General features: G+C 46.2%; 1 long non-coding RNA gene across 5 annotated transcripts in view; it reads right to left on the reverse strand.

Annotated features, from left to right (window-relative positions):
• Positions 1-16,484, reverse strand: part of LOC109492130 — a 79,231-nt gene extending 62,747 nt beyond the window's left edge. For all 5 annotated transcript variants that reach the window (XR_006586588.1, XR_006586591.1, XR_006586587.1 and 2 more), the window contains exon 1: positions 15,746-16,484. This is a non-coding gene — a long non-coding RNA (uncharacterized LOC109492130). The remainder of the gene's footprint in view (positions 1-15,745) is intronic.
• Positions 16,485-24,402: the final 7,918 nt, after the last annotated feature.

Genomic DNA, 24,402 nt, shown 5'->3' on the forward strand with positions numbered 1-24,402 from the left:
CCAGGACTTCCGATGGGTCCTGACATAGACAGACCTGGTCAGAAACCCAGCTTTGCCAGCTACTAGCTGTGGGACCTTGGGTAAGTTACTGACTCTCACTCAGTCTCTTTTTCCTTGTTGGTAAAACAGGAAAAACGCAGTTCCGCCGATCTCTTGAGATGGTGTGAGAATTCAACAAGAAAACAAAAGTAAAAAGCTTAGCATGGTGCCTGACACATGGCAAACAATCCATCACAGCTAAAGCCAGGTAAAGGAAGAAATATTGGTCTTATGCCATCTTGAACAGAATCACACCAGCTGGAGGGCGGGGGATTTCATAACTGGGAACCCTCAGCCTCAGACTGGCTGTAGAAACAGACAGTCCTGCAGGAAAAGACCTCCCACCCACTTTTTCAAGATCAAATACACAAAATAAGAAATGAGAATTGAGAAATCACCATAGACACGAAATGAACTAAAAGAATCCTAAGCACTCACCTGGGTGAACCTAAAGCAAAAATGGTTAAACCCTGCATAGAATAGACGATTTTCTAGGAAAATAGAAAATATTACAGCTAATTCCAGAGAACTTTTAAAGATACAGGAAAGAAAGAAAGAAAGAAAGAAAGAAAGAAAGAAAGAAAGAAAGAAAGAAAGAAAGAAAGAAAGAGAAAGAAAGAAAACCTGAAACCTATTAAATACCGCAGAAGACATTGAGAATGTTTTCAAAGAGCTATACCCCAAAAAAGTGTCAGGTCCAGATGGTTTCATGGGTGAATTCTACCTGCTATTTAAATTGTTCCAGAGCAAAGAGAAAGCAGGAAAACTTCCAAATTCTTTTTATGAAGCCCACATAACAGTGCATGAAACCTGACAAAAAGGACACAATGAAAGAAAAGAAAGATGTTGGAAAGCTGCCTCTGCAAATATGTAAACACTGCAAACATCTCCCTAAGAGTCAGGAGCAAAAGAAAGGTTTCCACTAACACCATCATTACTTAACATTGTTCTGGAAGTACTGGCCTGTGCAATTATACAACAGGGGGAAAAAAAAAAACCAAGAAGTATAAAAACAGGAAAGAACAAAGTAAAATTATCATTATTTTTAGATGGTATGGCTGTAAATCTAGAAAATGCAAGATAACTCACTCAAGAATTATCAATAAAATTATTTCATATCAATACAATAAGATAAACTGATTATATGATAAACAAAAGTGAGTAGCTTTTTTTTAAAGTTTATTTATTTTTGAGAGAGAGAGAGAGAGAGAAAGCGCACACAAGCTGGGGAAGGGCAGAGAGAGAGAGAATTCCAAGCAGGCTGTATACACTGCCAGCAAAGAGCCTGATGTGGGGCTTGAACTCCCTAACAGTGAGATCACAACCTGAGCAGAAATCAAGAGTCTGACACTTAACTGACTGAGCCACCCGGGCACCCTGTGAGTAGCTTTCTTATACGCAATCATCAACTAATTAAAAAATACAAAAAGAGGGGTGACTTTGGCTCAGGTCACGATATCACAGTTCCTGAGTTCAAGCCCTGCATCGGGCTCTCTGCTGTGAGCAAGGAGCCCACTTTGGATCCTCTGTCCCCCTCTTTCTCTCTGTGCCCCTCCCCAGCTTGCGCTCTCTCTCTCTCTCTCTCTCTCTCTAATAAATAAATATTAAATAAATAAATAAATAAATAAATAAATAAAACAAGATTCCATTCACATGGGCCACAACAAAAACACAACTATTACAAATGTGCTAAATCTATAAGAAAGCTTTAGAATACTAGACTTAATCGTCTGAATAAATGTAAACATATATCCTGCTTTGGAATAGGAAGATGTGCTATTGTAAAGATGTCAGTTCTCACAAGTCATTATATTTACAGTGATTCCAATTTTTAAAATACACAAAAAAGAATTGCTTTTGGAAGAAGATGGGCCGATTCTAAAGTTCACGTGGAAACATAAACGTGCAAGAACAGCCTGACCAGCCTGGGGAGTGTGGGGGGGAGGGCAGTGAGGGTAGACTCTGTTACCAGATACTAAAACGTAACATAGTTTCTTAGATACGACACGGAAACCACAAAGAAAAGGAAAAAAGAGATAAATTTGACTTCATCAGAATTAAGGACATTAAAAAACCCACAAAGTTCAGAAAGTTTGTGTTTCACCGGACACCATTAAAAAAGTGAAAAACATAGGAGCACCTGGGTGGCTCAGCCGGTTAAGCATCCAGCTCTTGGTTTCAGCTCAGGTCATGATCTCACTGTTCATGCGTCTGAGCACTGAGCTGGGCTCTGTACTGACAGCACAGAGGCTGCATGGATTCTCTGTCTCCCTCTTTCCCTGCCCCTCTCCTGCTCAGGCACTCTCAAAAAAATAAATAATTAATTAAATAATTTTAAAACTTTTTAAAAAAGTGAAAATACAGCTCAGAGAATGGGAGACAATATTTACAAATCGTATATCTCATAAGGGACTGGTATCCAGGACATATAAAGAACTCTTACGACTGCAAAAAAAACAAAAAACAAAAAGGATAAATAATCTAATTTTAAATGGGCAAAGAATTTGAATGGACATTTATCTAAACAAGACATACAAATGGCTAATAAGCACAGGAAAAGATGCCCTACATCGTTAGTCATTAGGGAAATGAAAATCAAAACCACAATCAGATACCAGTTTATACCCACGAGGGCGGCTCTAATCAAAAAGGTAAACGTTAACAAGGTGAGGATGTGCCAAAATTGGAATCCACACACACTGCTGTTAGGAAAGAATGTAAAATGCTGCAGCCACTGTGGAAAACAGTCTGACAGCTCTTCAAAAAGGTCAAAATAGAGTTATCATATGACCCAGGAACTGCACTGCTACGTATACGTACTCAAGAGAACTGAAAACATACGTCTACGCAAAAATCTGAACACAAATGTTTATGCCAGCATTATTCATAATAGCCAAAAAATGGAAACAATCCAAATGTACGTCAATAGATGACTGGATAAATAAAATGTGGTATTAGACACACAATGGAATACTATACAGCAATACAAAGGAAAGAAATACTAAAAAAAAAAAAAAAGAAAGAAATAATGACACATGCTACAACATGGATGAACCCTGAGAATCATGCTAAGAAAGAAGCCGGCCATAAAATGCCACAAACCGTATGATTCTATTGATGTGACATGTCTAAAAGAGTCAAATCCATCAAAACCAAAAGTCGATTAGTGATTGCCAGGAGCTGGGGGCAGGAAAGGGTGGAGAATGACTGCTAACAGATACAGGGTTTCTCTATGGGGTGATGAAAATGTTGTGGAATTAGATAGCAGTGATGGTTACACAACTCTGAAGCTAGCAAAAAACTGAATTCACTAAAAGGGTGAATTTTATCACATGTGAATTATATCGCAATAAAGCTGTTGTTTTAAAAACCATGATGTAAGGGGCACCTGGGTGGCTCAGTTGGTTAAGCATCTGACTTCGGCTCAGGTCATGATCTCACGGTTCGTGCGTTCGAGCCCCACATTGGGCTCTGTGCTGACAGCTCGGAGCCTGGAGCCTGCTTCAGATTCTGTGTCTTCCTCTCTCTCTCTGCCCCTTCCCTATCTCTCTCTCTCTCAAAAATAACATTAAAAATTTTTTAAATAAAATAAAAAACACAATGTAAAACTTTGGTAAGCAAAACAGCTCAAAAGACCAGAATAAACACAATTACCCACTAGAATTTAGTATATAATCAAGGTGGCACTTCCAAAAAGAGGAAAGATGGATTATCTGGAAAATGATACTGGACCAACATTCCTGGAGAGGTTAACAATGGGGGAAGAGCAGCATTTGGAACCCCACCTTGCTCCTTTCACCTAAATATATCCTGATGTATCAAAGACTTAAACGTCAAAAGGAAATCCATAAAAACATAAGTAGGGGTGCCTGGGTGACTCGGTTAAGTGTCCAACTTCGGCTCAGGTTATGATCTCACTGCTCGTTAGTTCAAGCCCTGCATCGCGCTCTGTGCTGACAGCTCAGAGCCTGGAGCCTGCTTCAGCTTCTGTCTCCATCTCTCTGCCCCTCCCCTGCTCATGCTCTCTCTCTCTCTCTCTCTCTCTCTCTCTCTCTCTCTCAAATATAAAATAAAACAAAAATTTTTAAAAATAAATAAACATTAGAAGTAAACTGAGGATTTCTTTTTTAATCTCAGAGTAGGAAAGGTAAGACACAAACACAAAAGCCCTTAAGAAAGAAAAGGTGTACATTGACTTAAACAAGTTCTAAATTTCTACATGGAAAAAAAAACCAAAAGACAAAACAATAAGCTGGACATAATATTTGTAAAAATATAACACGTTTCCAATTTTCCTTTTTATATAAAAAATTTGTTTGTATCACTAAGAAAAAACAACCCAATAGAAAAACAAACATGAACAGACCATTTCCAGAAATAAAAGGGTAAATACGAAAAGATGTCAAATTTCACTCTTAATTAAAGGAATGTACATTAAAACAACTAGATGCCATTTTTCATCTATCAGATTAGCCAAGGTGAAAAAGGTTTCTAAAATACTGTATGTTCAAAGATGTGTAAAAAGTGGTGCAATTGAAAATTTATAACCATACAAAAATCTGCGCACAGGGGAGCCTGGGTGGCTCAGTCCGTTAAGCATCCGACTCTGGATTCTGGCTGAGGTCATAGTCTCATGGTCCGTGAGTTTGAGCCCTGTGTCAGGCTCTGGGCTGACAGTGTGTAGCCTGCTTAGGATTCTCTCTCTCTCCCTCTCTCTGTCCCTCCCGTCCCCCTCACAAAGTAGCAAAATAAACTTAAAAAAATTTGCACATAGGTGTTTACAGTTGACCCTTGGACAATACAGGTTTGAACTGCGTGGGTCCACTTAGATGTGGATTTTTTAAATATAAATATAGGACAGTACTGTAAATGTATTTTCTCTTCCATATGATTTTCTTTTTTTCTTTTTTTTTTAAAGACTTTAGTTTTAAGTAATTTCCACACCCAGTGTGGGGCTCTAACTCACAACCCCCAGATCAAAAGTCACATGCTCCACTGACCATGCTAGCCAGCTGCCCCCATATGATTTTCTTTTTATTTTTTCTTTATTTAAAAATCTTTTTAATTTTTTTTAATTTATTTTTGAAAGAGGGAAAGAGACACAGAGACAGAGCATGAGTGTGGGAGGGTCAGAGAGAAACACAGAATCTGAAGCAGGCTCCAGGCTCCAAGCTGTCAGCACAGAGCCCGACGCGGGGCTCAAACTCACGGACCGCGAGATCATGACCTGAGCTGAAGTCAGATGCTCAACCGACTGAGCCACCCAGGTGCCCCCATATCATTTTCTTTTCTCTAGCTTACTTTACTGTAAAAATACACATATCATACATACACAAAATATGTGTTAATCTGACTGTTATTGGTAAGATCAATAGCAGGCTATTAGTAGTTAAATTTTGAGGGAGTCAAAAGTCATACTCAGATTTTCAGCTGTGCAGGGATCTGCTCCCCTAACCCCTGCATTATTCAAGTATAGCAACTTTATTCATAATTGCCAAATCTCAGAAGCAACCAAGATGTCTTTCAATAAGTGAATGGATAAACAACCTGTGGTATATCCATACAATGGAATATTATTTAGCAATAAAAAGAAATGAACCATCAAGTCACAAAAAAGACACGAAGGAATCTTAAACGCATATTGCTAGGTGAGAGAAGCCCACCTGAAAAGGATTATGATTCCAATTATATGACATCCTAGGAAAGGCAAAACTATGGAGACAGTCAAAATATCACTGTTTGCTAGGGGTTGAGGGCAAAAGAGAGGGAAGGACGACCAGATGGAGCACAGAGGGTTTTTAGGTCAGTGAAACTACTTTGTATGATACTACAGTGTGGATACCTGTATTATACATTTATCCAAACCCATAGAATGTAGAACAGAGTGAACCCTAATGTAAAGTATGGACTTTGTGTGATAATAAGTATCAGCATTGGTTCAGCAATTATAACAAATACACCACATTAATACAGCATGTAAATGAGAGGGGAAACTATGGGAGAGGGAGGGAGGGATGTGGGAACTCATTACTTTCCCATCCATTTTTTCTGTAAACCTAAAACTTCTCTAAAAAAAAAAAAAAAAAAAAAAAAAGCTACTAATTTTTTTTTTAACTTGTACAAATACATCGGTGGTAGGTATGTAAGTTGGTACAATCCCTTTGGAATGAAATTTGACAATACTTTCCAAAAAATTTTAGAACACATGTCCTTTTACACAGACAGTCCACTTCTCAGACTTTATCTCGCACACATACTCACAGGTAGGAAATGACATTTATACAAGACATTCATCTGTTCTGTTTGTAATGGCAAAAGACAGGAAATAGCCTTGTGGCAGACAGACTAACGCCCCCCCAAAATTCCATATTCCAATCCCCAGAACCTGTGAATACTCATGGCAAAGGGAATTAAAGTTACAGATGGAATTAAGATTGCTAAACAGCTGACCTTAAAATAGGGAGATTACCTGAGTTAGCTCAATATCATAACAAGGGTCCTCAGAAACAAAGGAGCGTAGCAGAAAAGGAGAGAATCGGGTGATTTGAGAAAAACCTCAACCTACGGTGGCTAGCTTTGAACATGGAGGAAGGAGACACAAGTCAAGGAATACAAGTGGTCTCTAGACGCTAGAAAGAGCAAGGAAACTGATGCTTCCCTAAAGTCTCCAGAGGGAAGGTAATCCTACCAACACCTTGAACTTAGCCCAGCAAGAACCATTTCAGGCTTCTGATCTACAGAACTGGAAGATAATAGAGTTCTGTTGTTTTAAGCCACCGAATTTGTGGTGATTTGTTACAGCAGCAAGAGGAAACTAATACAGACCGAAAGGTCTGTCTGCAGAGAACTAGCTAAACAAATGCAGTGTAATACTGTGCAGGCTTAAAAGAAAGGGGCCTCAGGGGCGCCTGGCTGGCCCAGTCGGTGGAGCATGCGACGCTTGATCTCGGGGTTGTGAGTTTGAGCCCCATGTAGGGTATAGAGATTCCTTAAAAACAAAACCTGTAAAAAAACAAAAAAGACAGGTGTCTCTTTACATACTCATATGGAATTCATTTCAAGGAACATTGTCTAGTGGGGAATAAAATGCAAAGTACACGAAGAGTGTAGAGAGCATGTTATCTGTGTGAAAAGGAGGCACAGTTTCAAATCCACATAGATCTTCATATGTGCACAGGCTATCTCTGGAAAGATACACCAGAATCTGGTAACATTATTGAATATGTATTGCCACCACGGGAGGGGAAATGGGTGACAAGAAGTCCCAATGGCAGAGATGCTCATTTTTCACCGCATTCTCTCTCAGGCTGTTTTGGTTTGGGGTTGCTTTTGTTTGTTTGTTTGTTTGTTTGTTTTTTAAATCATGTACGCGTATGACCTTGAGAATAGAGAGAAAAAAATCTTTTAAGAGAGTGGGCTTTTAGTGTTTTAATCTTCTTAACAAGGATTGACTTAACCCACTCCTCAGTGGTGTGGTGTCCCATACTTTTTCTTTCTTGATCTTCCCACCAATTCCGACAGCTTGGTGTTTGCGGGTGCGGTCATCAGTTCCTACCCACGGGTGAGGCGCTGAGGCTCCGAGGGGTTGAGTGGCCAAGTCGCACAGCGGGTAAGTTTTGCAGCTGGATTTTAAAGCCCGGTGTTCTGGTTCCAGGGCTCTCTCTTCAAGCCACTGCAACGTGTCGCTGCCAGTTCCCACAGCCGCGTAACCCCCAGATGCTACCACACGGGGTTGTCAGACAGGGATCTCCGCCCTCTCCGGGCCTTCAGGTCCCTCTCCCAGACCTCAGAGTTGAGGAGAAGGTCAGGCTCCACAGGGGCCCTGCCTACACTGCCTTCTGGATTCAGCCCACCTTCTTCTGTTACATCCCTCAGCAAAGTTCCTTTGGGGCCTTCTGGGGAGAGGCCGCCGCCAGCGGTCACTGTGGCTCTAATTGTTCTCTCTGGTGAGCTCACGTTGCAGTCGGCCCAGTGCAGACACCTGCCTTCCTCAGGCAGAGATGAAACCCTAGAGATGACGGGCCTCGGCGGAGTATGACATCTTGATCAAATAAGGCTGCCCTGAGATTTCTCGTTCCTTCAAGCTTGGGGCCGGAGATGGAAGGGGGGTCCCCCCCCCACCCTCCGTCTGTCGGCAGCTTACAACTTCAGGCACACAAATCCACCTTCCCGGGCCTCACTTTCTGGTAAAATAGAGATCATATTCCTGTGTTGCACGGGCAGATGTTGCTGGGTCATTTACCTCTTGGGAGCACTATTTAAATATAGCCAAACTGCCTTTCATGTTGAGGATCTCAAAGCATTTTTAAATGAGTAATTAATGAAGTTCAACGTCCAGAAAAAGCAAGAATTATTGTCTTCATTTTATAAATAGATCAAAGGTCACACAATCAATGGCAGATGTAGGAAACAGATGTAAGAATTCTCCTTTTGTCCCTGACTGCAGCCACTAAATCCCACCCCTGGTATCATTGACAGACCTCCTTTCTGCTCTCTGACTTCTGGCCAAAGACGTGAAATTGGCCTTTATATGTTTCCACTTAAAGGTTTGAATTCTATGTATGGTTCATATGCCTTTGATATGTCTGGAATTTATAAAAGAGAAGGAGAAGAATGATATTTGATGCTTTTCAGAGATCATGTTGGGACTGAGCCTTATATAATGGGTCAAATGCCAATAAAGGAAAAAAAAAAAAAACGCTCACCAGATCTTCAGGAAGTTCACTTTTATTCTCTCTCTGAAAGAATTCTGTCTGTTAAAATTAAACAGAGTGTATCTTTATTCGCCCAAATGATTGTTGTGGGAGCAACGGACGTCACCACTTATTGAGCACCAACTGTATGCTAAGCGTTGTTCTTCTTACCGGCATACATTATACCATGGGATTTTCACAAACACCTGAGGAAGTTTTTATTAATCATTCGTTTTATAGATAATATATAACTGGGCTTGGAGATAAAAGGTTGAGGAAAAAGGAAAGACAAAGCTCAAATAAAATGAATTAAGCAAAAATGACAGGGTATATACTCTGTGCCAGAGGTGTTGGGTTCTGATAGATACAAAGATGGAGATACGAAGATGAAGAAAATAGCGCCAGATTCCTGCTCTCAAGGAATTTATAGCCTCGTGAATGGTTGAGGGTGAGGGCTGAGCAGAAGCACATAAAAAGACAAACGATGTCAATGCAATTCAGTCCAGAAGTATTTATTGAGTTGCTGCTATGTCTTAAACACTGCACTAGTCACAGGGGATAGTCCCTCTTCTCATGGAGCTTATAGTCTAGTGGGAAAGTCAGACATTAATCAAATAATCACACAGGTTTACACTGTACTTGAGTGGAGTAGAAGACACCAGATGGACGACAACCTGACAAAGGATTAGTATCCAGAACATATAAAGAGTTCCCACACGTAATAAGAGATAATGCAATAGAAGCATTGTCAAACCAAGGGCAATTTTTAAAAGATGAACGGCAAAGGAACAATAAACAAAGGAAAGTATGCTTCGTCTCTCTTGTAAACAGGGAGTTGCAAATTAAAACACTGAAATACCATTTTATACCCATCAGCTTGGCAAAATTTTTAAAGTCTGACATTACCAAGTGTTGTTGAGGATGCCAAGCACGGGAACTCCAAGTTACATATTGCTATCAAAGTGTAAATTGGTACAACCACTTTGAAAAACCGTTCAGCCACGCTGAGTAAAGCTGCCAATTCACGTGACCCAAGTCCAGCAATTTCACACACAAGTGTCTACCCGATGGCTCCCTTTCACACAAGGGGATAGGTATAACAAACATTCATTGTAGCATTGTTTCTAACAACGTGAAAGCGACAATGAGCTAAACGTCCTTCAGAAAAAGATGGGTGAATAAAGTGCGGTGAACTCATGCAATGGGACCCTGACGAGCAGTGAAAATGTATGATCTAGAACTCCACGAATCAATGTGAATGCATTTTGAAATCATAAGCTGAGTGAAAAAAGCAAGTTGCACAATGATACGGTCAGTATAATGCCACTTCTCCAAAGTTTGCAAACATGCCAGACAATTCTATAAAGTGTTTATAGGCACAAACATATATAGTAAAAATACGAAAGCATGTATAGGAATATGGCACATCCCAGTGCAGGAGAGTGGTTACCTTAGGAGAGAGACAGACGTGGGTTCAGAGGGCTCTATATTGAAAGATGTTTTATGTTCTTAAAAAAAAAAAAAAAAAAAAAAAAGATTTGAAGAAATCGTGGCAAACGTTAAGCTTTGGCAAAGGCTGGAGGGGCATGGGATGGGTGCGGAATAAATAGGTGTTAATGATATTACTCTCTGTAGTTTTTTTATGTGCTTTGATCTATCAGAGAATTGAATTGGAGGTGGGGTTGGGGGAGGGGTCTCAACGGACGTGATGCTTACTTAGGATGACAGCCCAAAACTGAATAGGTGAGGAAGGGCAGAAAGGTGTACCAGGCAGAGAAAACAAGCTATGCAAAGACCCTGGGGTGGGAGTGTGAGCACAGAGACTGGGAACTGAGACCCCCAGTTCTGTGGCCAGAGCAGAGGGGAAAGGGGGCTGGAGTTGGGGCAGGGGGGTGGTGCACAGACCATGCAGAGCCTCATAGGAGATCTTGAAGATCAGGTTTTTACCCTATGAGGAAAGCAGCAAGGATGGAAAGCACTGGGGCCCAGAGAGACTTCTCTTAGCTAGATAGCAGAACAGGGAAAGCATTCATGTCGGAGATGACTCATATCTTGAGTTGTGGAGAATGAGTAAGAGGAAGCCAATTGGAGAAAGAGGAGGAGGGAGTGAGGTGCAAATTCCCTGAAGAGGGCCCAACAGCAATAAAAAGACCCCGAGGACCTTCCACAGCATGGTCCCGCCTAGGTCATACACTCAGGACTAGCTCCAGAGGTGTTAGGAAATGGCCATGAACACAGAAGGCTTGAGGTCCCAGGCTGGGCAGCCTCAAGCCAAGAGAGGCATGGCCAGACATGGGTGTAGGTGGCTTGCTCTAACAGTGTGTGAAGGATGGATCTGAAGGAGGCTGGGGTGCAGACAAGGAGATCTTTGAGAGAAATATGCTAATAGCCTAAACCAGGATGGCTGGAACTAGAAAGCCATCCATCCTGGAAGAAGTGAGGGGTGCCCGAAGAAGTATTTAGGAGGGAAGGCGAGACATCTAGGACGATGGTTGGGTGGCCACCGCCAACATGGACAATAATAGGGGCAAGTGCGTGCAGGGCACACCAAGTGGAACTGTCCTATGAGCAGCAGAATGGGTGCGCCAAGGGCTCCCGCCAGCTGGGAGCAGGAGGCGCCTCCTGCGGGCGTTTACTGACCACTCACAGCCAATGAGTTGGTCCAGAAGGAGGGCAGAGGAAGACGAAAGTGAGCAGGTCTCGGGTGGGGGGGAGGGGAGGACGACAAGGAATGGGACTGGGGCGGGCTGGGGGAAGAGAAGAGGGGGAGGGGGAGGACCGCGCAGACGCTGAGCGGCCGCCGGGAGACCAGCCCCGCGCGGGCTGGGCGGGCCCGGAGTTGGCCTCGCCGGCCTCCCCGCGGGGTGCAGGCGGAGCCCGAGAGCGCAAGGCGCGGGCGCGCGGGCGGGCGGGGGGGACAGGCGACCAGAGCCGCAGACTTCCCACAGCTCCTAGGGCTGCCTCGGCCGCAGCGGCCCAGGACAGCAGGGCACCGCGCGGCCCCGGACGTCTCCTGCACCCCGGCCACCCCCGGCATCCCAGGCTCCCCGCGTGCCCAGGCCGCGCCTCCCCGCGCCGCGCCTCCCCACCGCCGGGACCTGGCGACGTCACTGCGGCTCTGACGCGCGCTAATGGAGGCACGGGCGGAGGCGGCTTGGCGCGGGTGTCCCCCGGGGAGGTCCCGGTCCTTGCAGCCCGCCGTCGCGTCCTTGGCCCTCCTCCAGGGGAACCTCGATTTTCCAATCTCAGGAAGGCCGGCTGTCCTTCGGCTACTGATAAGGACGCGAGCTCATGGTAAAAGATTTTAACAATGCCCGGAAAGAAATAGCCGGACCCAAGAAAGAGACTAATAATAGCAGCCCGCTAGAGTTCTGCTCTTGTGCTCAGCGCTCTTAAGAACAGTAATAACGACAACAACCATAAGAGCCACCATTTATTGAGCGCTTACTCTGTGCCAGGCACTGTGTTAAGCGCTTTGCAGGCAACAACCCTCGGAGGTAAGTACCGTTATTATCCCTATTTTAAGGAAACTGGGGCACAGAGAGGTTAAGTAATTTGCCCCAGGCACACAGCTAGCTGATGTCAGTGCCAAAATTCCAACCCAGGCTGTCTGATCCCATGTAATCCTCATGTCAACCCATAAGGTCGGGATCAATCTCTCCATCTTAAAGATGAGGAAATTAAGGCACATGGAAATTTAAGTACCTTGCCCAAGGTCACCTAGCTGGAAAATGGATGCGGCAGAAAGCGAACCCAGGGCTCCTCTCTGTTCGCAGAACCCGCGGTCTTGGCCATAGGCGATGCCACTTCCAAACCACCTCCGACAGCCCAGCAGGCTTTGGCCCCGGGTCCCAAGAGGCGCAGCCTCTGCGGGGTATGGGTGGGTTCCCGCGGCCTCCGATCCCCGGGTGAATCGGATGTTTCGGAGCATCGTCTCTGCTCAGCCCGCAGGCGTCAGATAGGGACGCGTCTCCCGGAATCCGGTCGGGACCTGGCCGCGCGGTCCTCAGAAGGGATGGAGCGGGGGCGGAGGCAGCGGGAGGGATCCCTGGTCCCACCTGCAGAGCGGCGGGGCTGGCGGCTTGCTCTGCGAGGCCGGCAGAGGGCGCTGTCGCACGCGCCTCGGGTCCCACGGTCACCAGACCCCGAGGCCTGCAGCCTCCGCCTGCAGATGCCTGGACTCGGAACGCCCCAAGTGGGAACCCCTTCTTCCTGGCGTCTGGCACCCCTCTGACCCCTCATCTCAGCCCAGGGCCCTCTTTTCCTGACTAATCCCCGTTTTCTGTGGTCCTGCCATCCCACCATGGGTTTTCAAGTCTTCCCCAGTCCCTGCGCCATTGATTTAGCTACCTCTCGCTGAAAGGCAAGAACACTGATCCCATTCCATTAAAAACCTCAGGTGTTTGCAAGTCATACTCGGCTTTGTCTCCCCTTCTCCTGGCCCCTTTGGTGAGGTAAAATGGAGATAAACCATCTCGGAATAGATAACTAATTTTCTTCTCCGAAACAGGAGGAGGGGCTTGGTTAAGGAAGGAGCAGATTGATGAAAGGATCTATATTTTTTAATAGCTACAGTGTCTTGAGAGCTTGTTTTGTGCTGAGCCCTTCCTGTGTCTTGACTCCTCAATCCTCACTACAGCCCAGAGGAGTGCATCATTATTCTTTTGATAAAAGAGGCCACAACGGCAATGCTGGGAATCCACTAGGAGGATCTAACTTTATTATTAAAAAAAAAAAAAATTTTTTTTTGTTTTGTTTTACTTAAGTAGGCTCCATGCCAATGTGGGGCTTGAACTCACAACCTTGACATCAAGAGGTACATGCTCTACCGACTGAGCCAGCCAGGCACCCCCAGGAAGACCTAACTATAAAGCCATGTTCCCATCAGCTGATCCAACTGAACAGGAGAGGTAAGATGCAAACCAAGCAACAGCAAACCCAAATCTGCTCCAAGAGTGCTTAGCGATACTACACACAGGTGAATTAGGGGCTTCGATTGCTTTGTGAGCCCAGTTTGGGACTCAAGTGTCTAAAAAAAGAAAAAAACAAAAGCTAAAAGTGCAGGCAGAGGAGAACAGGAATGAGGGTTTTCACTTTTGCTTGGAAAAGCATCCTGAGAGGCCCACTCACTTTCTATGACTGGGCTCTGAGGAAATAAAGGTGGTTCTAGGAAAATCTGAAAAATATGAGAGGAAAAAAAATGCTTTCTGTGGTTTTTACTTTAACCAAGACTCATATGGCTATTTGTGTTTTATTTTTAAATTAATGTGGCTCTCCCCACCCTTTAAATTGGCACATAAATCACAAAAACAGAAGGAAGGCCAGCTACACACTTCAAACTTGGTGGGTTTCTCAGGAAGGAGGTACATGACTTGAAGGGGAAATGAGGATTAAATGAGGTGCTTTAAACATTTGAAAGACAGACTTTCCACAAGGAACTTAGATCATAAGCCCTTAGAACGGGAGCTTTGTCTGGGTTTGGGCTCGGTATAGTGCCTAGAATCGGTGAGTGCCCATGAAATGTGGAAAACGAATCACACTTTTGGCTTATGTCTGCATCATCTAACCATCTGGGCCACCACTTTGCTTATGGTTTTAGAGTGTGGCTTCTAAGGGATTTTCCTGTCCCCTGGATCTTAGTCACACACCTTCCCCCAGACTCCTTAGTTTCCCAGAAGTTTGCTCTGGGAATTCAGTCAAGGTGAGGCAATTGTTATTGATGATGATGTCACTAGGCTTGGTTAAACAGAATGACTGCTCAGCTCTGGAATCACCAGCTTGGTTTCCCTGCCTTTCCAAACAGGGAAACCAAGGCAGAAGGGACCTCAGGAGACTGTCACTTCACAGTTCCAATTCTCTTGCCCTATTATCTTTGAACTAGAAGGGTTCCCCCATGCCCAACACAAACAAGCCCTGGACATCCCAGGCTGCCTGTTGCAAAATTCTTGGACTTCTTTGACCTTATCTCTCTCTGCTGCTTCCCTCATTTTTTTCTGTGCATTCATTCTACAAACATGCATTGAGAACCCACTATATGTAAGTGCTACTGGTACAGCAGAGAACCCAACATGAGCTCATGCGCTCACTTTCTCCACTTCCCACCTGGCTCCTGACCTCATGGCTACAACTTGCATGCCTGGAGAGGCCCCACAATAGTAAATGACTTGCTTCTCCAAGTGGGACAACTGCTCAGACATATCTGACATTCTGGTAGCTCCTGGCAGCTCCAGGAGACCACACCCTGTGACCTCAGGATACCACCTTGGTGACATCCATTTGGCAGAAGGTCTGGGTCCCGACATATACCCTCAGAGGCAGAGCCTGGAAAGGCTCCAGCTCTTCCACTTGCCCATACCTCTTCCCTCACTGTCATGCCTTCAGTTCGTATGATCATTGTTGACAACCTTAATAGCTTGGGCCATATTTATGAAGCATCTATTACAATGAAAAAATCCTATAGTCCCATAATACCCCACTGTTCAAAGGAAAAGCTTGGCTTAAACAAACCACAGTGACTGTCTGGCAAGTGGTGGATATGTTGGATAATGCTACGAGTCTTTCAGGTCATTTTGTTATTGAATCTTGGGATTGAGTGATTCATAATAATGAGGGGAAAGAAGAACACTAGCCTTGTTTCAGCTTTCCAGATTATTCAAATGGAATCGATTTTCAACGTCAACATCATAGTTATGACAGAATGCTTAGGGTGCATTGTTGGTTTTTGTCTTTTTGGAACATCCATTAACTAATACTCAATGACTTGGTTGTCACCCATTCCAAAAAAAAATTTTTTTAAAGGAGAGAGAGAGTTTGAACTGTAGGATTCTGATTATGTCCCTGGAAGTCCCTGTAGAGAGTAGATTCCAAATTATATTCATTCTTTTTGAATATCCCAGCCCTCAAGACTGTCCCATCCCTGCTAGCTACAGCATCATTTTCCCTCCCCTGGAGGAAGGCAGAGGCCCAGAGACCAGAAGAATGAAGGAGAGTAGCGAGGAAAACTTTTCCCTTACCTGAGTTGCAGAGCCACTTGAATCTAGAGAACTGTTAACATTTGTGCTGTGTCTGTATGAGTTCGTGGTTGTGCATTCTCTGGCTGATTCCAAAAGCTCCATAACATGGGGGCCTGAGATACTCTAAAAAGAAGGCCTGTCTGGGAAGGACGTGTGTCCACCTACCAAGAAGTTCTTGGTGGTCAGTGTCTGCATATCCAGCGGCTCGGGTGAAGAGATTTGGAACCACTGAGCATTCCTGCTGGGATCTTTCCAAGCCCTTTTGGGAACCGGCAACAGCGCCTGTCTGGGGAAATTAGTTTTGCGCTTTCACAGAGTGAGAAATTCCTCAGGGGCATTCTTGTACTTGGGAAGAGAAATCAAACCCAGCTCATTCCTTTAGGGCCCATGCCATTAATAAAGCAGACCGAGTCCAATTCACTTGGTCCAGCCTGGGGCGGTGGGGTGGGGGCAGAAGCGGCGGAGTTCAGAGAATTTCACCTGTGGCTAAGGCCCTCCCCGGACTGGCGCAAGCTTGAGGTTTCAGGGGATTGTGTTACCAGCGTGTAAACACCGTGAGTGACAGCCAACGCTCCCATTCGACCACAGAGGATCTCAAACCCTTCCTATCTTCCTAGAAACCCTGGCGGCCGGGCGGCTGCTTGCCGTCTGATGCAACAGTTTGCAACGCTCGCTTCTGGGAGCGGAGCCTGCCGCGGGGCGCTGGGCGCCCCGCCGACGCGCATGCGCGGACTGCGACCCCGCCGGGCCGGGCTGGGGAGAAGCTTTTCACCAGATGTGCCGGGGGGGGGGGGGGGGGAGGGGGGGGGAGGGGGGGCGGGCGGCGCGGGTAGGGGCGGGGCGCGGGCGGGCTGGGAGGCCTTTGGCAGCTCGCGCCGGTGATCTGAGTTTAATTAAACTTCTCCCGAGGCATTGGCTGACTGATTGACCCAGTGATCCAAAAAAAATCAGAGAGGCCCGAATCGCCCTAAACGCGACGGGAGAAGAGAAGTTGGGGAGTTGGCTTTCGGTTTCCAGAGCTGGGCCTTTGGATTGTGCCTTCCTTTCCCCAAACCCCCCAAGCCACAGTTAATCCGGGTTACAGGATCTCGTTAGGGCGTCGGGCCTCGCTTGTCTGTGCCCTCCTACCAATTTCTCAAAAAGGGAAGAACAGTGGTTACAGAGGGGGAAAGAGGTAACGTTCTTGTGATAACGTCTTGATCGATATCTTCCCTGCCTCATTTCTCCACCCAAGTGCCTTAAAAGGTTTTATTAGCAGAAGGCATCATGGATTATTTTCCCATTTTTTCAGCCATTCAGGTATTGCCTGCATGGTTTTCTTTCATACCCGCGTTCCATCTATATTATATATCTTAATTGACTTATTTTATTAACTTTCCTTATTCTCTAAATTAGCTTTAAATCGATTTCCCTTTTTCACATAGCCTTGCCCTAAGCAATAACATTAGCGAGATCACACCTTTGATATGTTAGTCATCTATTTTAATACACTTGAAAGTAAATTCATAACTATTCAAATAAAAAGAGATGTGTATGTTAGCTTAAAGTTTCTTGCCTACTGTATTTGGAGGAAAACTCCAGAGGTGATAATAATAACTAACATATGTTGAGTGATTGCCAATGTCTCAGGCGCTTTATTCTAAGTCCTATGACACCTTAGAAGGTGAGTTGGTTTACATTTTCCAAAGGCAAAGTGTGAGGCACAGAGAGGTTAAATAACTTGCCTAATATCACAGAGCCCAGATGCAAACTCCGCTAGTCTCACTCTAGAGCCTGTACTGCTGGCCTATCCAAAAAAACTAAGTTACTGCTGGAGATCACCCAGGTGGCTAGTATAGTCTGGATTTGAACCTAAGTCAGTCTGACTCCAGAACTGAGCTTTTAACTACTGTGTGGAACTCTTTCCTATTTTCCCAGATCTCACCTCATACAGCCTTTTAAAATCTGTCTGCCTCCTTTGGAATTCAAAAGGTGCGTCCAAGTTTTTTCTTTCCTCACCCCTTACATCTCCTCCCTTCCCCCCCCCCACCCCCGCCCCACTCCCAGGGTGGGACAGAGGTTCTTTCTACCGTTTCCTTCTCTTCTCTGAATGAAAACAACCCGTAAATCTCTGATATCCATGAGAATCTCTACTTTAAAGGTCCTAGCCACTCTTCTCCACTGACCACGGAACTTAGAAATTCCACCTACCAGCATCATGAAACTACATCTCCCAGACTGCTATTCTCACGTGGAAAGAGAACAAAAATCCTATGTCAAACCATGTGGCTCCTATTTTGGGGTTGGAAAATCTGGTCACTAGCTTGGATAAAGATTGGTATGCCCATAGACTAATTCTTCTGGCCCCAGGCAGACATGAATTTCCCAGGCTTCAGTGATTGGGGGTGGGGGCAAGTTATTTCAGAAACAAAACCTTCAATTAGAGGCATAAATGAAGACTTGGCATAAGACTTCTAAAAGATGGCTGACCCCTGTCCAGGAGGTATATTTTCTTTCTGCAACAGCCCTTACCACCACCACCCCTTCCCTCTCTTCACTTCCTCTTCCTTCCCCTCCTTCCAGATTCTTCTTCTAATTGTACCACTCCCTTGTCCCCCCCCCCACTCCCACCCCTATGCCCACACCCACTCTTTAACTGTTTAGTATAAAATCCAGCCCACCAGACTGAGGTTTTCTTCGACCCAAATGTTATTTTCAGAAGGAGCCATTGAGGTTGGGGTGTAATTGTAGCGTTGGGCCTCTGCAAGCCAAGCTGAAAATAATCAGTGAGGCAGATGGGGTGGGAAGAGAGTGTGGTGGCCGCTTCCACCAAAGAGCAAGAGAAACCCAATGGAGTGAGTCAGAGAGGGGCGAGTGCCAGGCTGGTCTGCTGGGCTTATGGCCGGGAGGGAGTTCAGTTAAGGGGAAACTGCCCAAGGTTTTTGGGGCCTTTGACTGAGGCCTGATCCAAGGTGGTTCCTGGCTGTACATCACAAGTCCATATTTCTTATGACAGCCGCTAAGCTTCTCTTGCTCTCATTCAGTTGGGCCATAGCAACCAGCAGGCCAAATGGGAACTTAACCATCCAGTTGGCTCACCAGTCCCTAGAGCAGGATTTCTCAGCGTCAGCACTGTTGGCATGTTGGGCTGCATAAGTCTTAATTGTGGGGGGCTTTCTTGTAACATTGTAGAATGTTTAGTAAGATCCCTGGCCTCTACCCTCTAGATGCTAGCAATGCGCGCACGTGAGCACGCGCGCACACACACACACACACACACACACACACACACATAGTCGTGACTACCAAAAATGTCTCTAGACATGCCAAATGTCCTTGGAAGACAAAAAAGTGCCCCTGGTTGAGAACCACTGGTCTAGAGTGATCCAGGTCTATGAAAGGATCACATCACCTGTCCCCCATGGTAGCCTCATTGCCTTGCATCTGAACGGACCCTGATAAAAACTGTTGGCCAACTCCTCTTTCCAATGACAACTGTTGAATACTTCAAGCCCAGCATGAGTGTCTACCGTGTGCCAGGCACTATATGAGGTGTTGAGAATAAAGTGACAAACAAGGCAGACATGGCCCCTGTCCTCATGGAAATGACAGGCTGAGTCAGGGAAGACAGAAATTAAACAACCCTGAGTGAGAGGCACATAGAGAGAAGAAATGGGGTACTATAAGAAAATCAAAGAGGGTTTTTCGCCTAGGTCAGGGGGTCAAGAAGGACTCTTGGAGGGAATGAGGAATTAGCCAGTTGGTGATGAGAGCGAGGGAATGTTTGGCGAAATAGGGACAGAGTATCCAGAAGCCCTGAGTTAAGAGAGAAATGTCGTGTATTCAAGGAACCCAAAGAAGCCTGTCATAGACCAGGCTTCGGACAGTGTGATGGACCAGTCATTCTCTCACCCCCAAACTTGCTTTTCTTATACTCCTTCTCCAGATTTCTAGCACAAGCGTATAAACTTAGGGTCAAATCTAACCCCGCCTTGTTCTCGCTCAACCCCCTCACTCACCCAGCTACCAAGTTCTGTGAGCTCTACCACCAGAATCTCTGCAAACCAGCTCCTTGTCTCCATTCCCAGCACCACAACGCTGATGCAGGCCCTCTCCATTACTCAGCTGGATTTGTGAAATAGCTTCCTAACTAGTCATCCTCAAGTCTCTACCTCGGAGAAAGAGACAAAGACCATGTTTCTGCTGGGTTAAAACACTCTGTGTGGCTTCCAGAGGCCTCTCAGACAGGCTGCTTCCTCCCCGTGACTTCCAGGTACTCCTTATGCACTGTCCCCAGTGGACCTCCCAGCCCACCCCCAATTCTCCAGCCACTCTCCACACCACCAGCCACACCCCATGAGCCCCCACAGCTCTGTGATTCTGCTGTTCTCTTTGTCTGAAATGTCCTTCCCCAACCAAAATCATTTGGGGAATTCCCACCTATCCTTTGAGACCTAGACAAAATGAACTCATTACACTCTCCTATCCCTTCTTAGAAGCCTTCTTTTAATTCTTCCCTCTGTTTTCATTGAGATCTATATATAGCTGCTAGTTTACCATTTGTCATGTTGACCCATAGTTATCTGTTTAAAGACGTCCCTGCCCCCCAGAGACAGAGGGCCTCAAAGGCAGGTCACGTAGTGTTCACTACTGGTTGATTACCCAACACCCATTCTCTCCCTTCCTAAAGGAGGCCAAAGAAATGCAAGGCACAGTGTATTATTTAGGGTACAGGCTATGCTGCTATAACCAACAGACCCAGAGTACAGTGGCTTAAGAAAGCTCATGTGCCTCAGTGGAAGCTGAGCCCATGCCCAGCTCCATTGGGATAGGCCTAACATCCTTTCTAAGAATTGGTTCCAAAACTTGGGTCTAAACTAATTTGTGTGCAGTAGAGGCTTTTCTGCTTTCCCCTATGTCAACAGTCCCCTTCTTTAATAACAGAACTCCTGATTCTTGGCCAAGCCGATGGCTGCCTTGTAAGAACTACATTTCCCAGCTTCCCTTGTGGTTTGATGCAGCCTTGAGTCTAAGTTCTCACTAACAGACTGTGAGCAGAAATGATCCTACCACTTCTAAACTGTGCTCTCAAAAGGATTGTGCTTGTGCTTTATTCCCTGGCCCTTCCCACCCCTTTCCCCTGACTAGGAGATGATAAAAATTGAAGCAGCGTCCTTGGACCTATTGAGGGAAACCACATTTGGAGGATGATGGAACCCTTCTATCAGTCTTGGATGACTTTTCTCTGAACTCTTATATGATATGAAAGAGACATAAATTTCTCTTTTGCTTACACTTCTGTATTTGGAGTCTCCTTGTTACAGCAACTTTTCCTTTGCTCTACAAAATACACAGTGCCTGGCTTCCCTAGGCCTTAGGGACTGGTTCAAGACTGGGCTTGTGGTCTATTTAGGGCCAGTGAGATGTGAGATATAAGGCAAGGTTTGATTGGGGGCGGCGGGGGGGGGGGTGGTTCTGGAAAGCGCTCTCTTGTTTTTATGAGGGAGCATCATGGACCAACCTTCTCTCTCTCTCTTCCTCTGGACATTGCTGGGCCTACAACTATGGCAGTCCTCTTGCTACCAGCCTAAAAATGGGGCTACACATGAAGGGAGAGCTGAGAGAATGACAGGAAAATGGAGTCAGGGTTTCTGGACCAAACAACTCTGAACCCACTATCTTAGTTGGCTCGGGTTGCCATAACAAAATATCCTAGACTTCCAGGCTTGAGCAACAGAAATTTATTTTCTCACAGTTCTGGAGGCTGGAAGTCCAAGGTCACAGTGCCATCAGGGGTGGTTTCTGGTGAGGCCTGTCTTTCTGGCTTGTAGACAGCCACCTTCTCGCTGTGTCCTCACATGAGCTCTCTCTGTGTTTGCAAGGAGAAAGTGAGTGCTGGTGTCTCTTCCTCTTCTTATAAGGACGTCAGTCCTATTGGATTAGGGCTCCACCCATATGACCTTATTTAGCTTTTATTACCCTCTTAAAGACCCTATCGGCAAATACAGTCACACTGAGGGTTAAGCCTTCAACGTATGGAATTTGGGGGATGGGGGCACAATTCAGTCCATAACACCCACCTTACCTCTGGGTTTCCAGTTATGTGAGCCAACAAATGTCCTTGTGTCTAAGCCAGCTTGGGTTGGCTTTCTGTCACATCTTACCTTACAGCCTTGTACTGCTCTTCCTGTCTTTGCCGGGCCTCGTACGGAAGTCAATAAATACTTGTGGAACGAATGCCCAGTCGTTATTTTTCTCTCTTACCCGTAATGACTACCTCACAGACAAGCTATAAGCATTTCTCTTTCTCTGCCCCAGCCTAAACATCTAGAGTAGTCACATGGACTCTTCTCAGACCCCACCCCCTCCCCTTAACCAACCATCTATCCAAGGAGCTGAGGGTTCAGCTATAAAATGAGAGGGTTGAATTAGATACATCTAGCACATTTTCCAGCTCGGGCTCTGCCTGGGGCTTTCTCTGAAGGAGTCATTCTGTGCTCAGACTGAAGACCCATCTAACGCTAACCATGTACAGTCTACTTAGAGCTCCCCCTGGGCTCCTGCCTCAAATCCCTGTAGTTCCACAGGAGGCCCCTTCCAGCACTAATGGTCTAGGGTTCGGTTTGATGTCTTTTCAAGCTCTGAAGGCCCAAGATACTATATTACTATGCTAAGCACAAGACATTTTTGATTGGCTGCTAGACCTCCTGACCCAAACACAAAAGATAAAGGCCTTGGGAGGGTCTGGACTGTCACAGTGTCGTCCTTCCAGATGAGACCCGAGAAACTGGCAGGCAGCAGGGAGGGGGCCTTGCAATGTTCGGACATTCAGCAGGTCCTGCAGCAAGGACACTCAAGTTCCTGTGCCCATTAGTGTAGCCATTAGTGCTGCCCAAAATGGAGTGCAGGCCAGTTCCAGGCAAAACATTTCCTCCTTCCAGCCATGAGAGCTCCATGGGACTGGGGAAAGAGCTGCCTCATTACCCAGCCCCCTGCAATGTGGGAGAATTAATCTCAAGGAAAGTGACCAGTAATGGGCCCTGGCAGCCAGGATCTTGAGGACCAAGAGGTTCTTCCTCCCCAATCGTCAGTGACTCAAAGCTTTCCTTCCCATGCTTTTTGAAGTTGCCTTTATAGGACACTCACTAAGAGCTGTGCCCTATGCTCAGCACTCTACTGGGATTAGGTCATTTAATCTTCACAGCAGCTCTGCGGGTAGGTATCGGGTAGGTATTGTTGCTACTCCCATGTCGTAGATAAGCACACTGAGGCTTAGGTGAAATTGCTTGCTTGGAGTTAGTAAGCCACAGAGCTGGATCTGACCTCTGGTTCTTAACCAGAGAGTTTGGTGGGAGACCTTCGGGATTTGGCAGCATCTTCTCTGGTCTTCTGACTCGGGCAGGCATGGGAGAAGGGCATGGGGGAAGACCCCAGCCCTGTGAGGTCAGTGCTGATGGGGAAGAAGGACCAGAGAGAAACGCAGTCGCTGGAGTGAAGGGCAAGGCTGGCAACAACCACCAGGCAGGCCCAATCAAATATAAGGAGGGTGGCCAGCTCCACTGGACCCACCCAGTAGTGAGCAGAGGTCCTCTTCCTAACAGGGAGGATAGTCATCAGCATCAGGAGTCTGCCCACCTGCTAGCCAGCAGGAGCCCTGCAGCAGGTTGGGGTTGGCCACAGGAGCAGGATGTCACCTTAGAGAGGTCTGTATCCTGCTCACTTGTTTTTTGTTTGTTGTCACTTCTGTTGCTTATCTTTCTCTGTTCTCTCCAACATCTCAGAAGGCGAATGAGATACCCCAGACTCCCTTGCCAACTGGCTTCTGACTAGGTTTACCCAATGAAAAGTGCTGGAGGAAGATGCGGGGCGGGAAGAAGAGAGAAGTCTGTTTCTCCTGCCCCCAGCTTCAGGCTACATCTCCCACCACGGCCCCCTCCTTGGCTCCAGCTTCCGGTCGACAGCCCCAGCCCTGGGCTCTCTACCAACCCCTCATCCCTGCGGTTCTCCAGCATCAGGGGCTGTGGCAGCTCCCACTGCCGCTAATTACTTTGCATCCTCACTCCCACAGGCCCTTGCAGCATTTCCAACCATTCCTGCTACTGAACATGGACGGTTCTGTCTCCTGACGAGACCTTGCCTGGTCTGGGCCAGGAGACGGTCAGGGTCTCACCTCCTACCCCAGCTGTGGATGGGGCCATCTCACTGGGCAGAACAGCAGTGTCTTGGCCTGTTTGGACCATTATAACAAAATACCACAGACTGTGTGGCCCATAAACAGAAATTTATTTCTCACAGGTCTGGAGGCCAGATGTCCAAGATCAGGGTGCCAGTATGTCAGGTTCTGGTGAAAGCCCTCTTTCGGGTCTCAGACTGCCAACTTCTTGCCCTGACCACACATGGTGTAAGGGCCAGGGAAATCCATGGGGTCTCTTTCATAAGGGCACTGATCCCATTCATAGGGCTCCACCCTCACGACCTAAGCTCCTCCCAAAGGCCCCGCCTCCTAACCCCATCACACGGATATTAGGATTTCAACACTGAATCTGTAGCAGGCAAGAAACTCCCGAGCATGAGGCAGAGTAGAAGTCTATCGTGCAGCCGGGCCACCAGGGTGCCCCTTGGGTGCCAGGTTAGTTGGCAGGATCCCCCATGGGTCCCAGACCAGGAGCCCTGGCGAT

This window comes from Felis catus, chromosome D1 (genome assembly GCF_018350175.1).
Source record: "Felis catus isolate Fca126 chromosome D1, F.catus_Fca126_mat1.0, whole genome shotgun sequence".
Classification (NCBI taxonomy): domain Eukaryota; kingdom Metazoa; phylum Chordata; class Mammalia; order Carnivora; family Felidae; genus Felis; species Felis catus.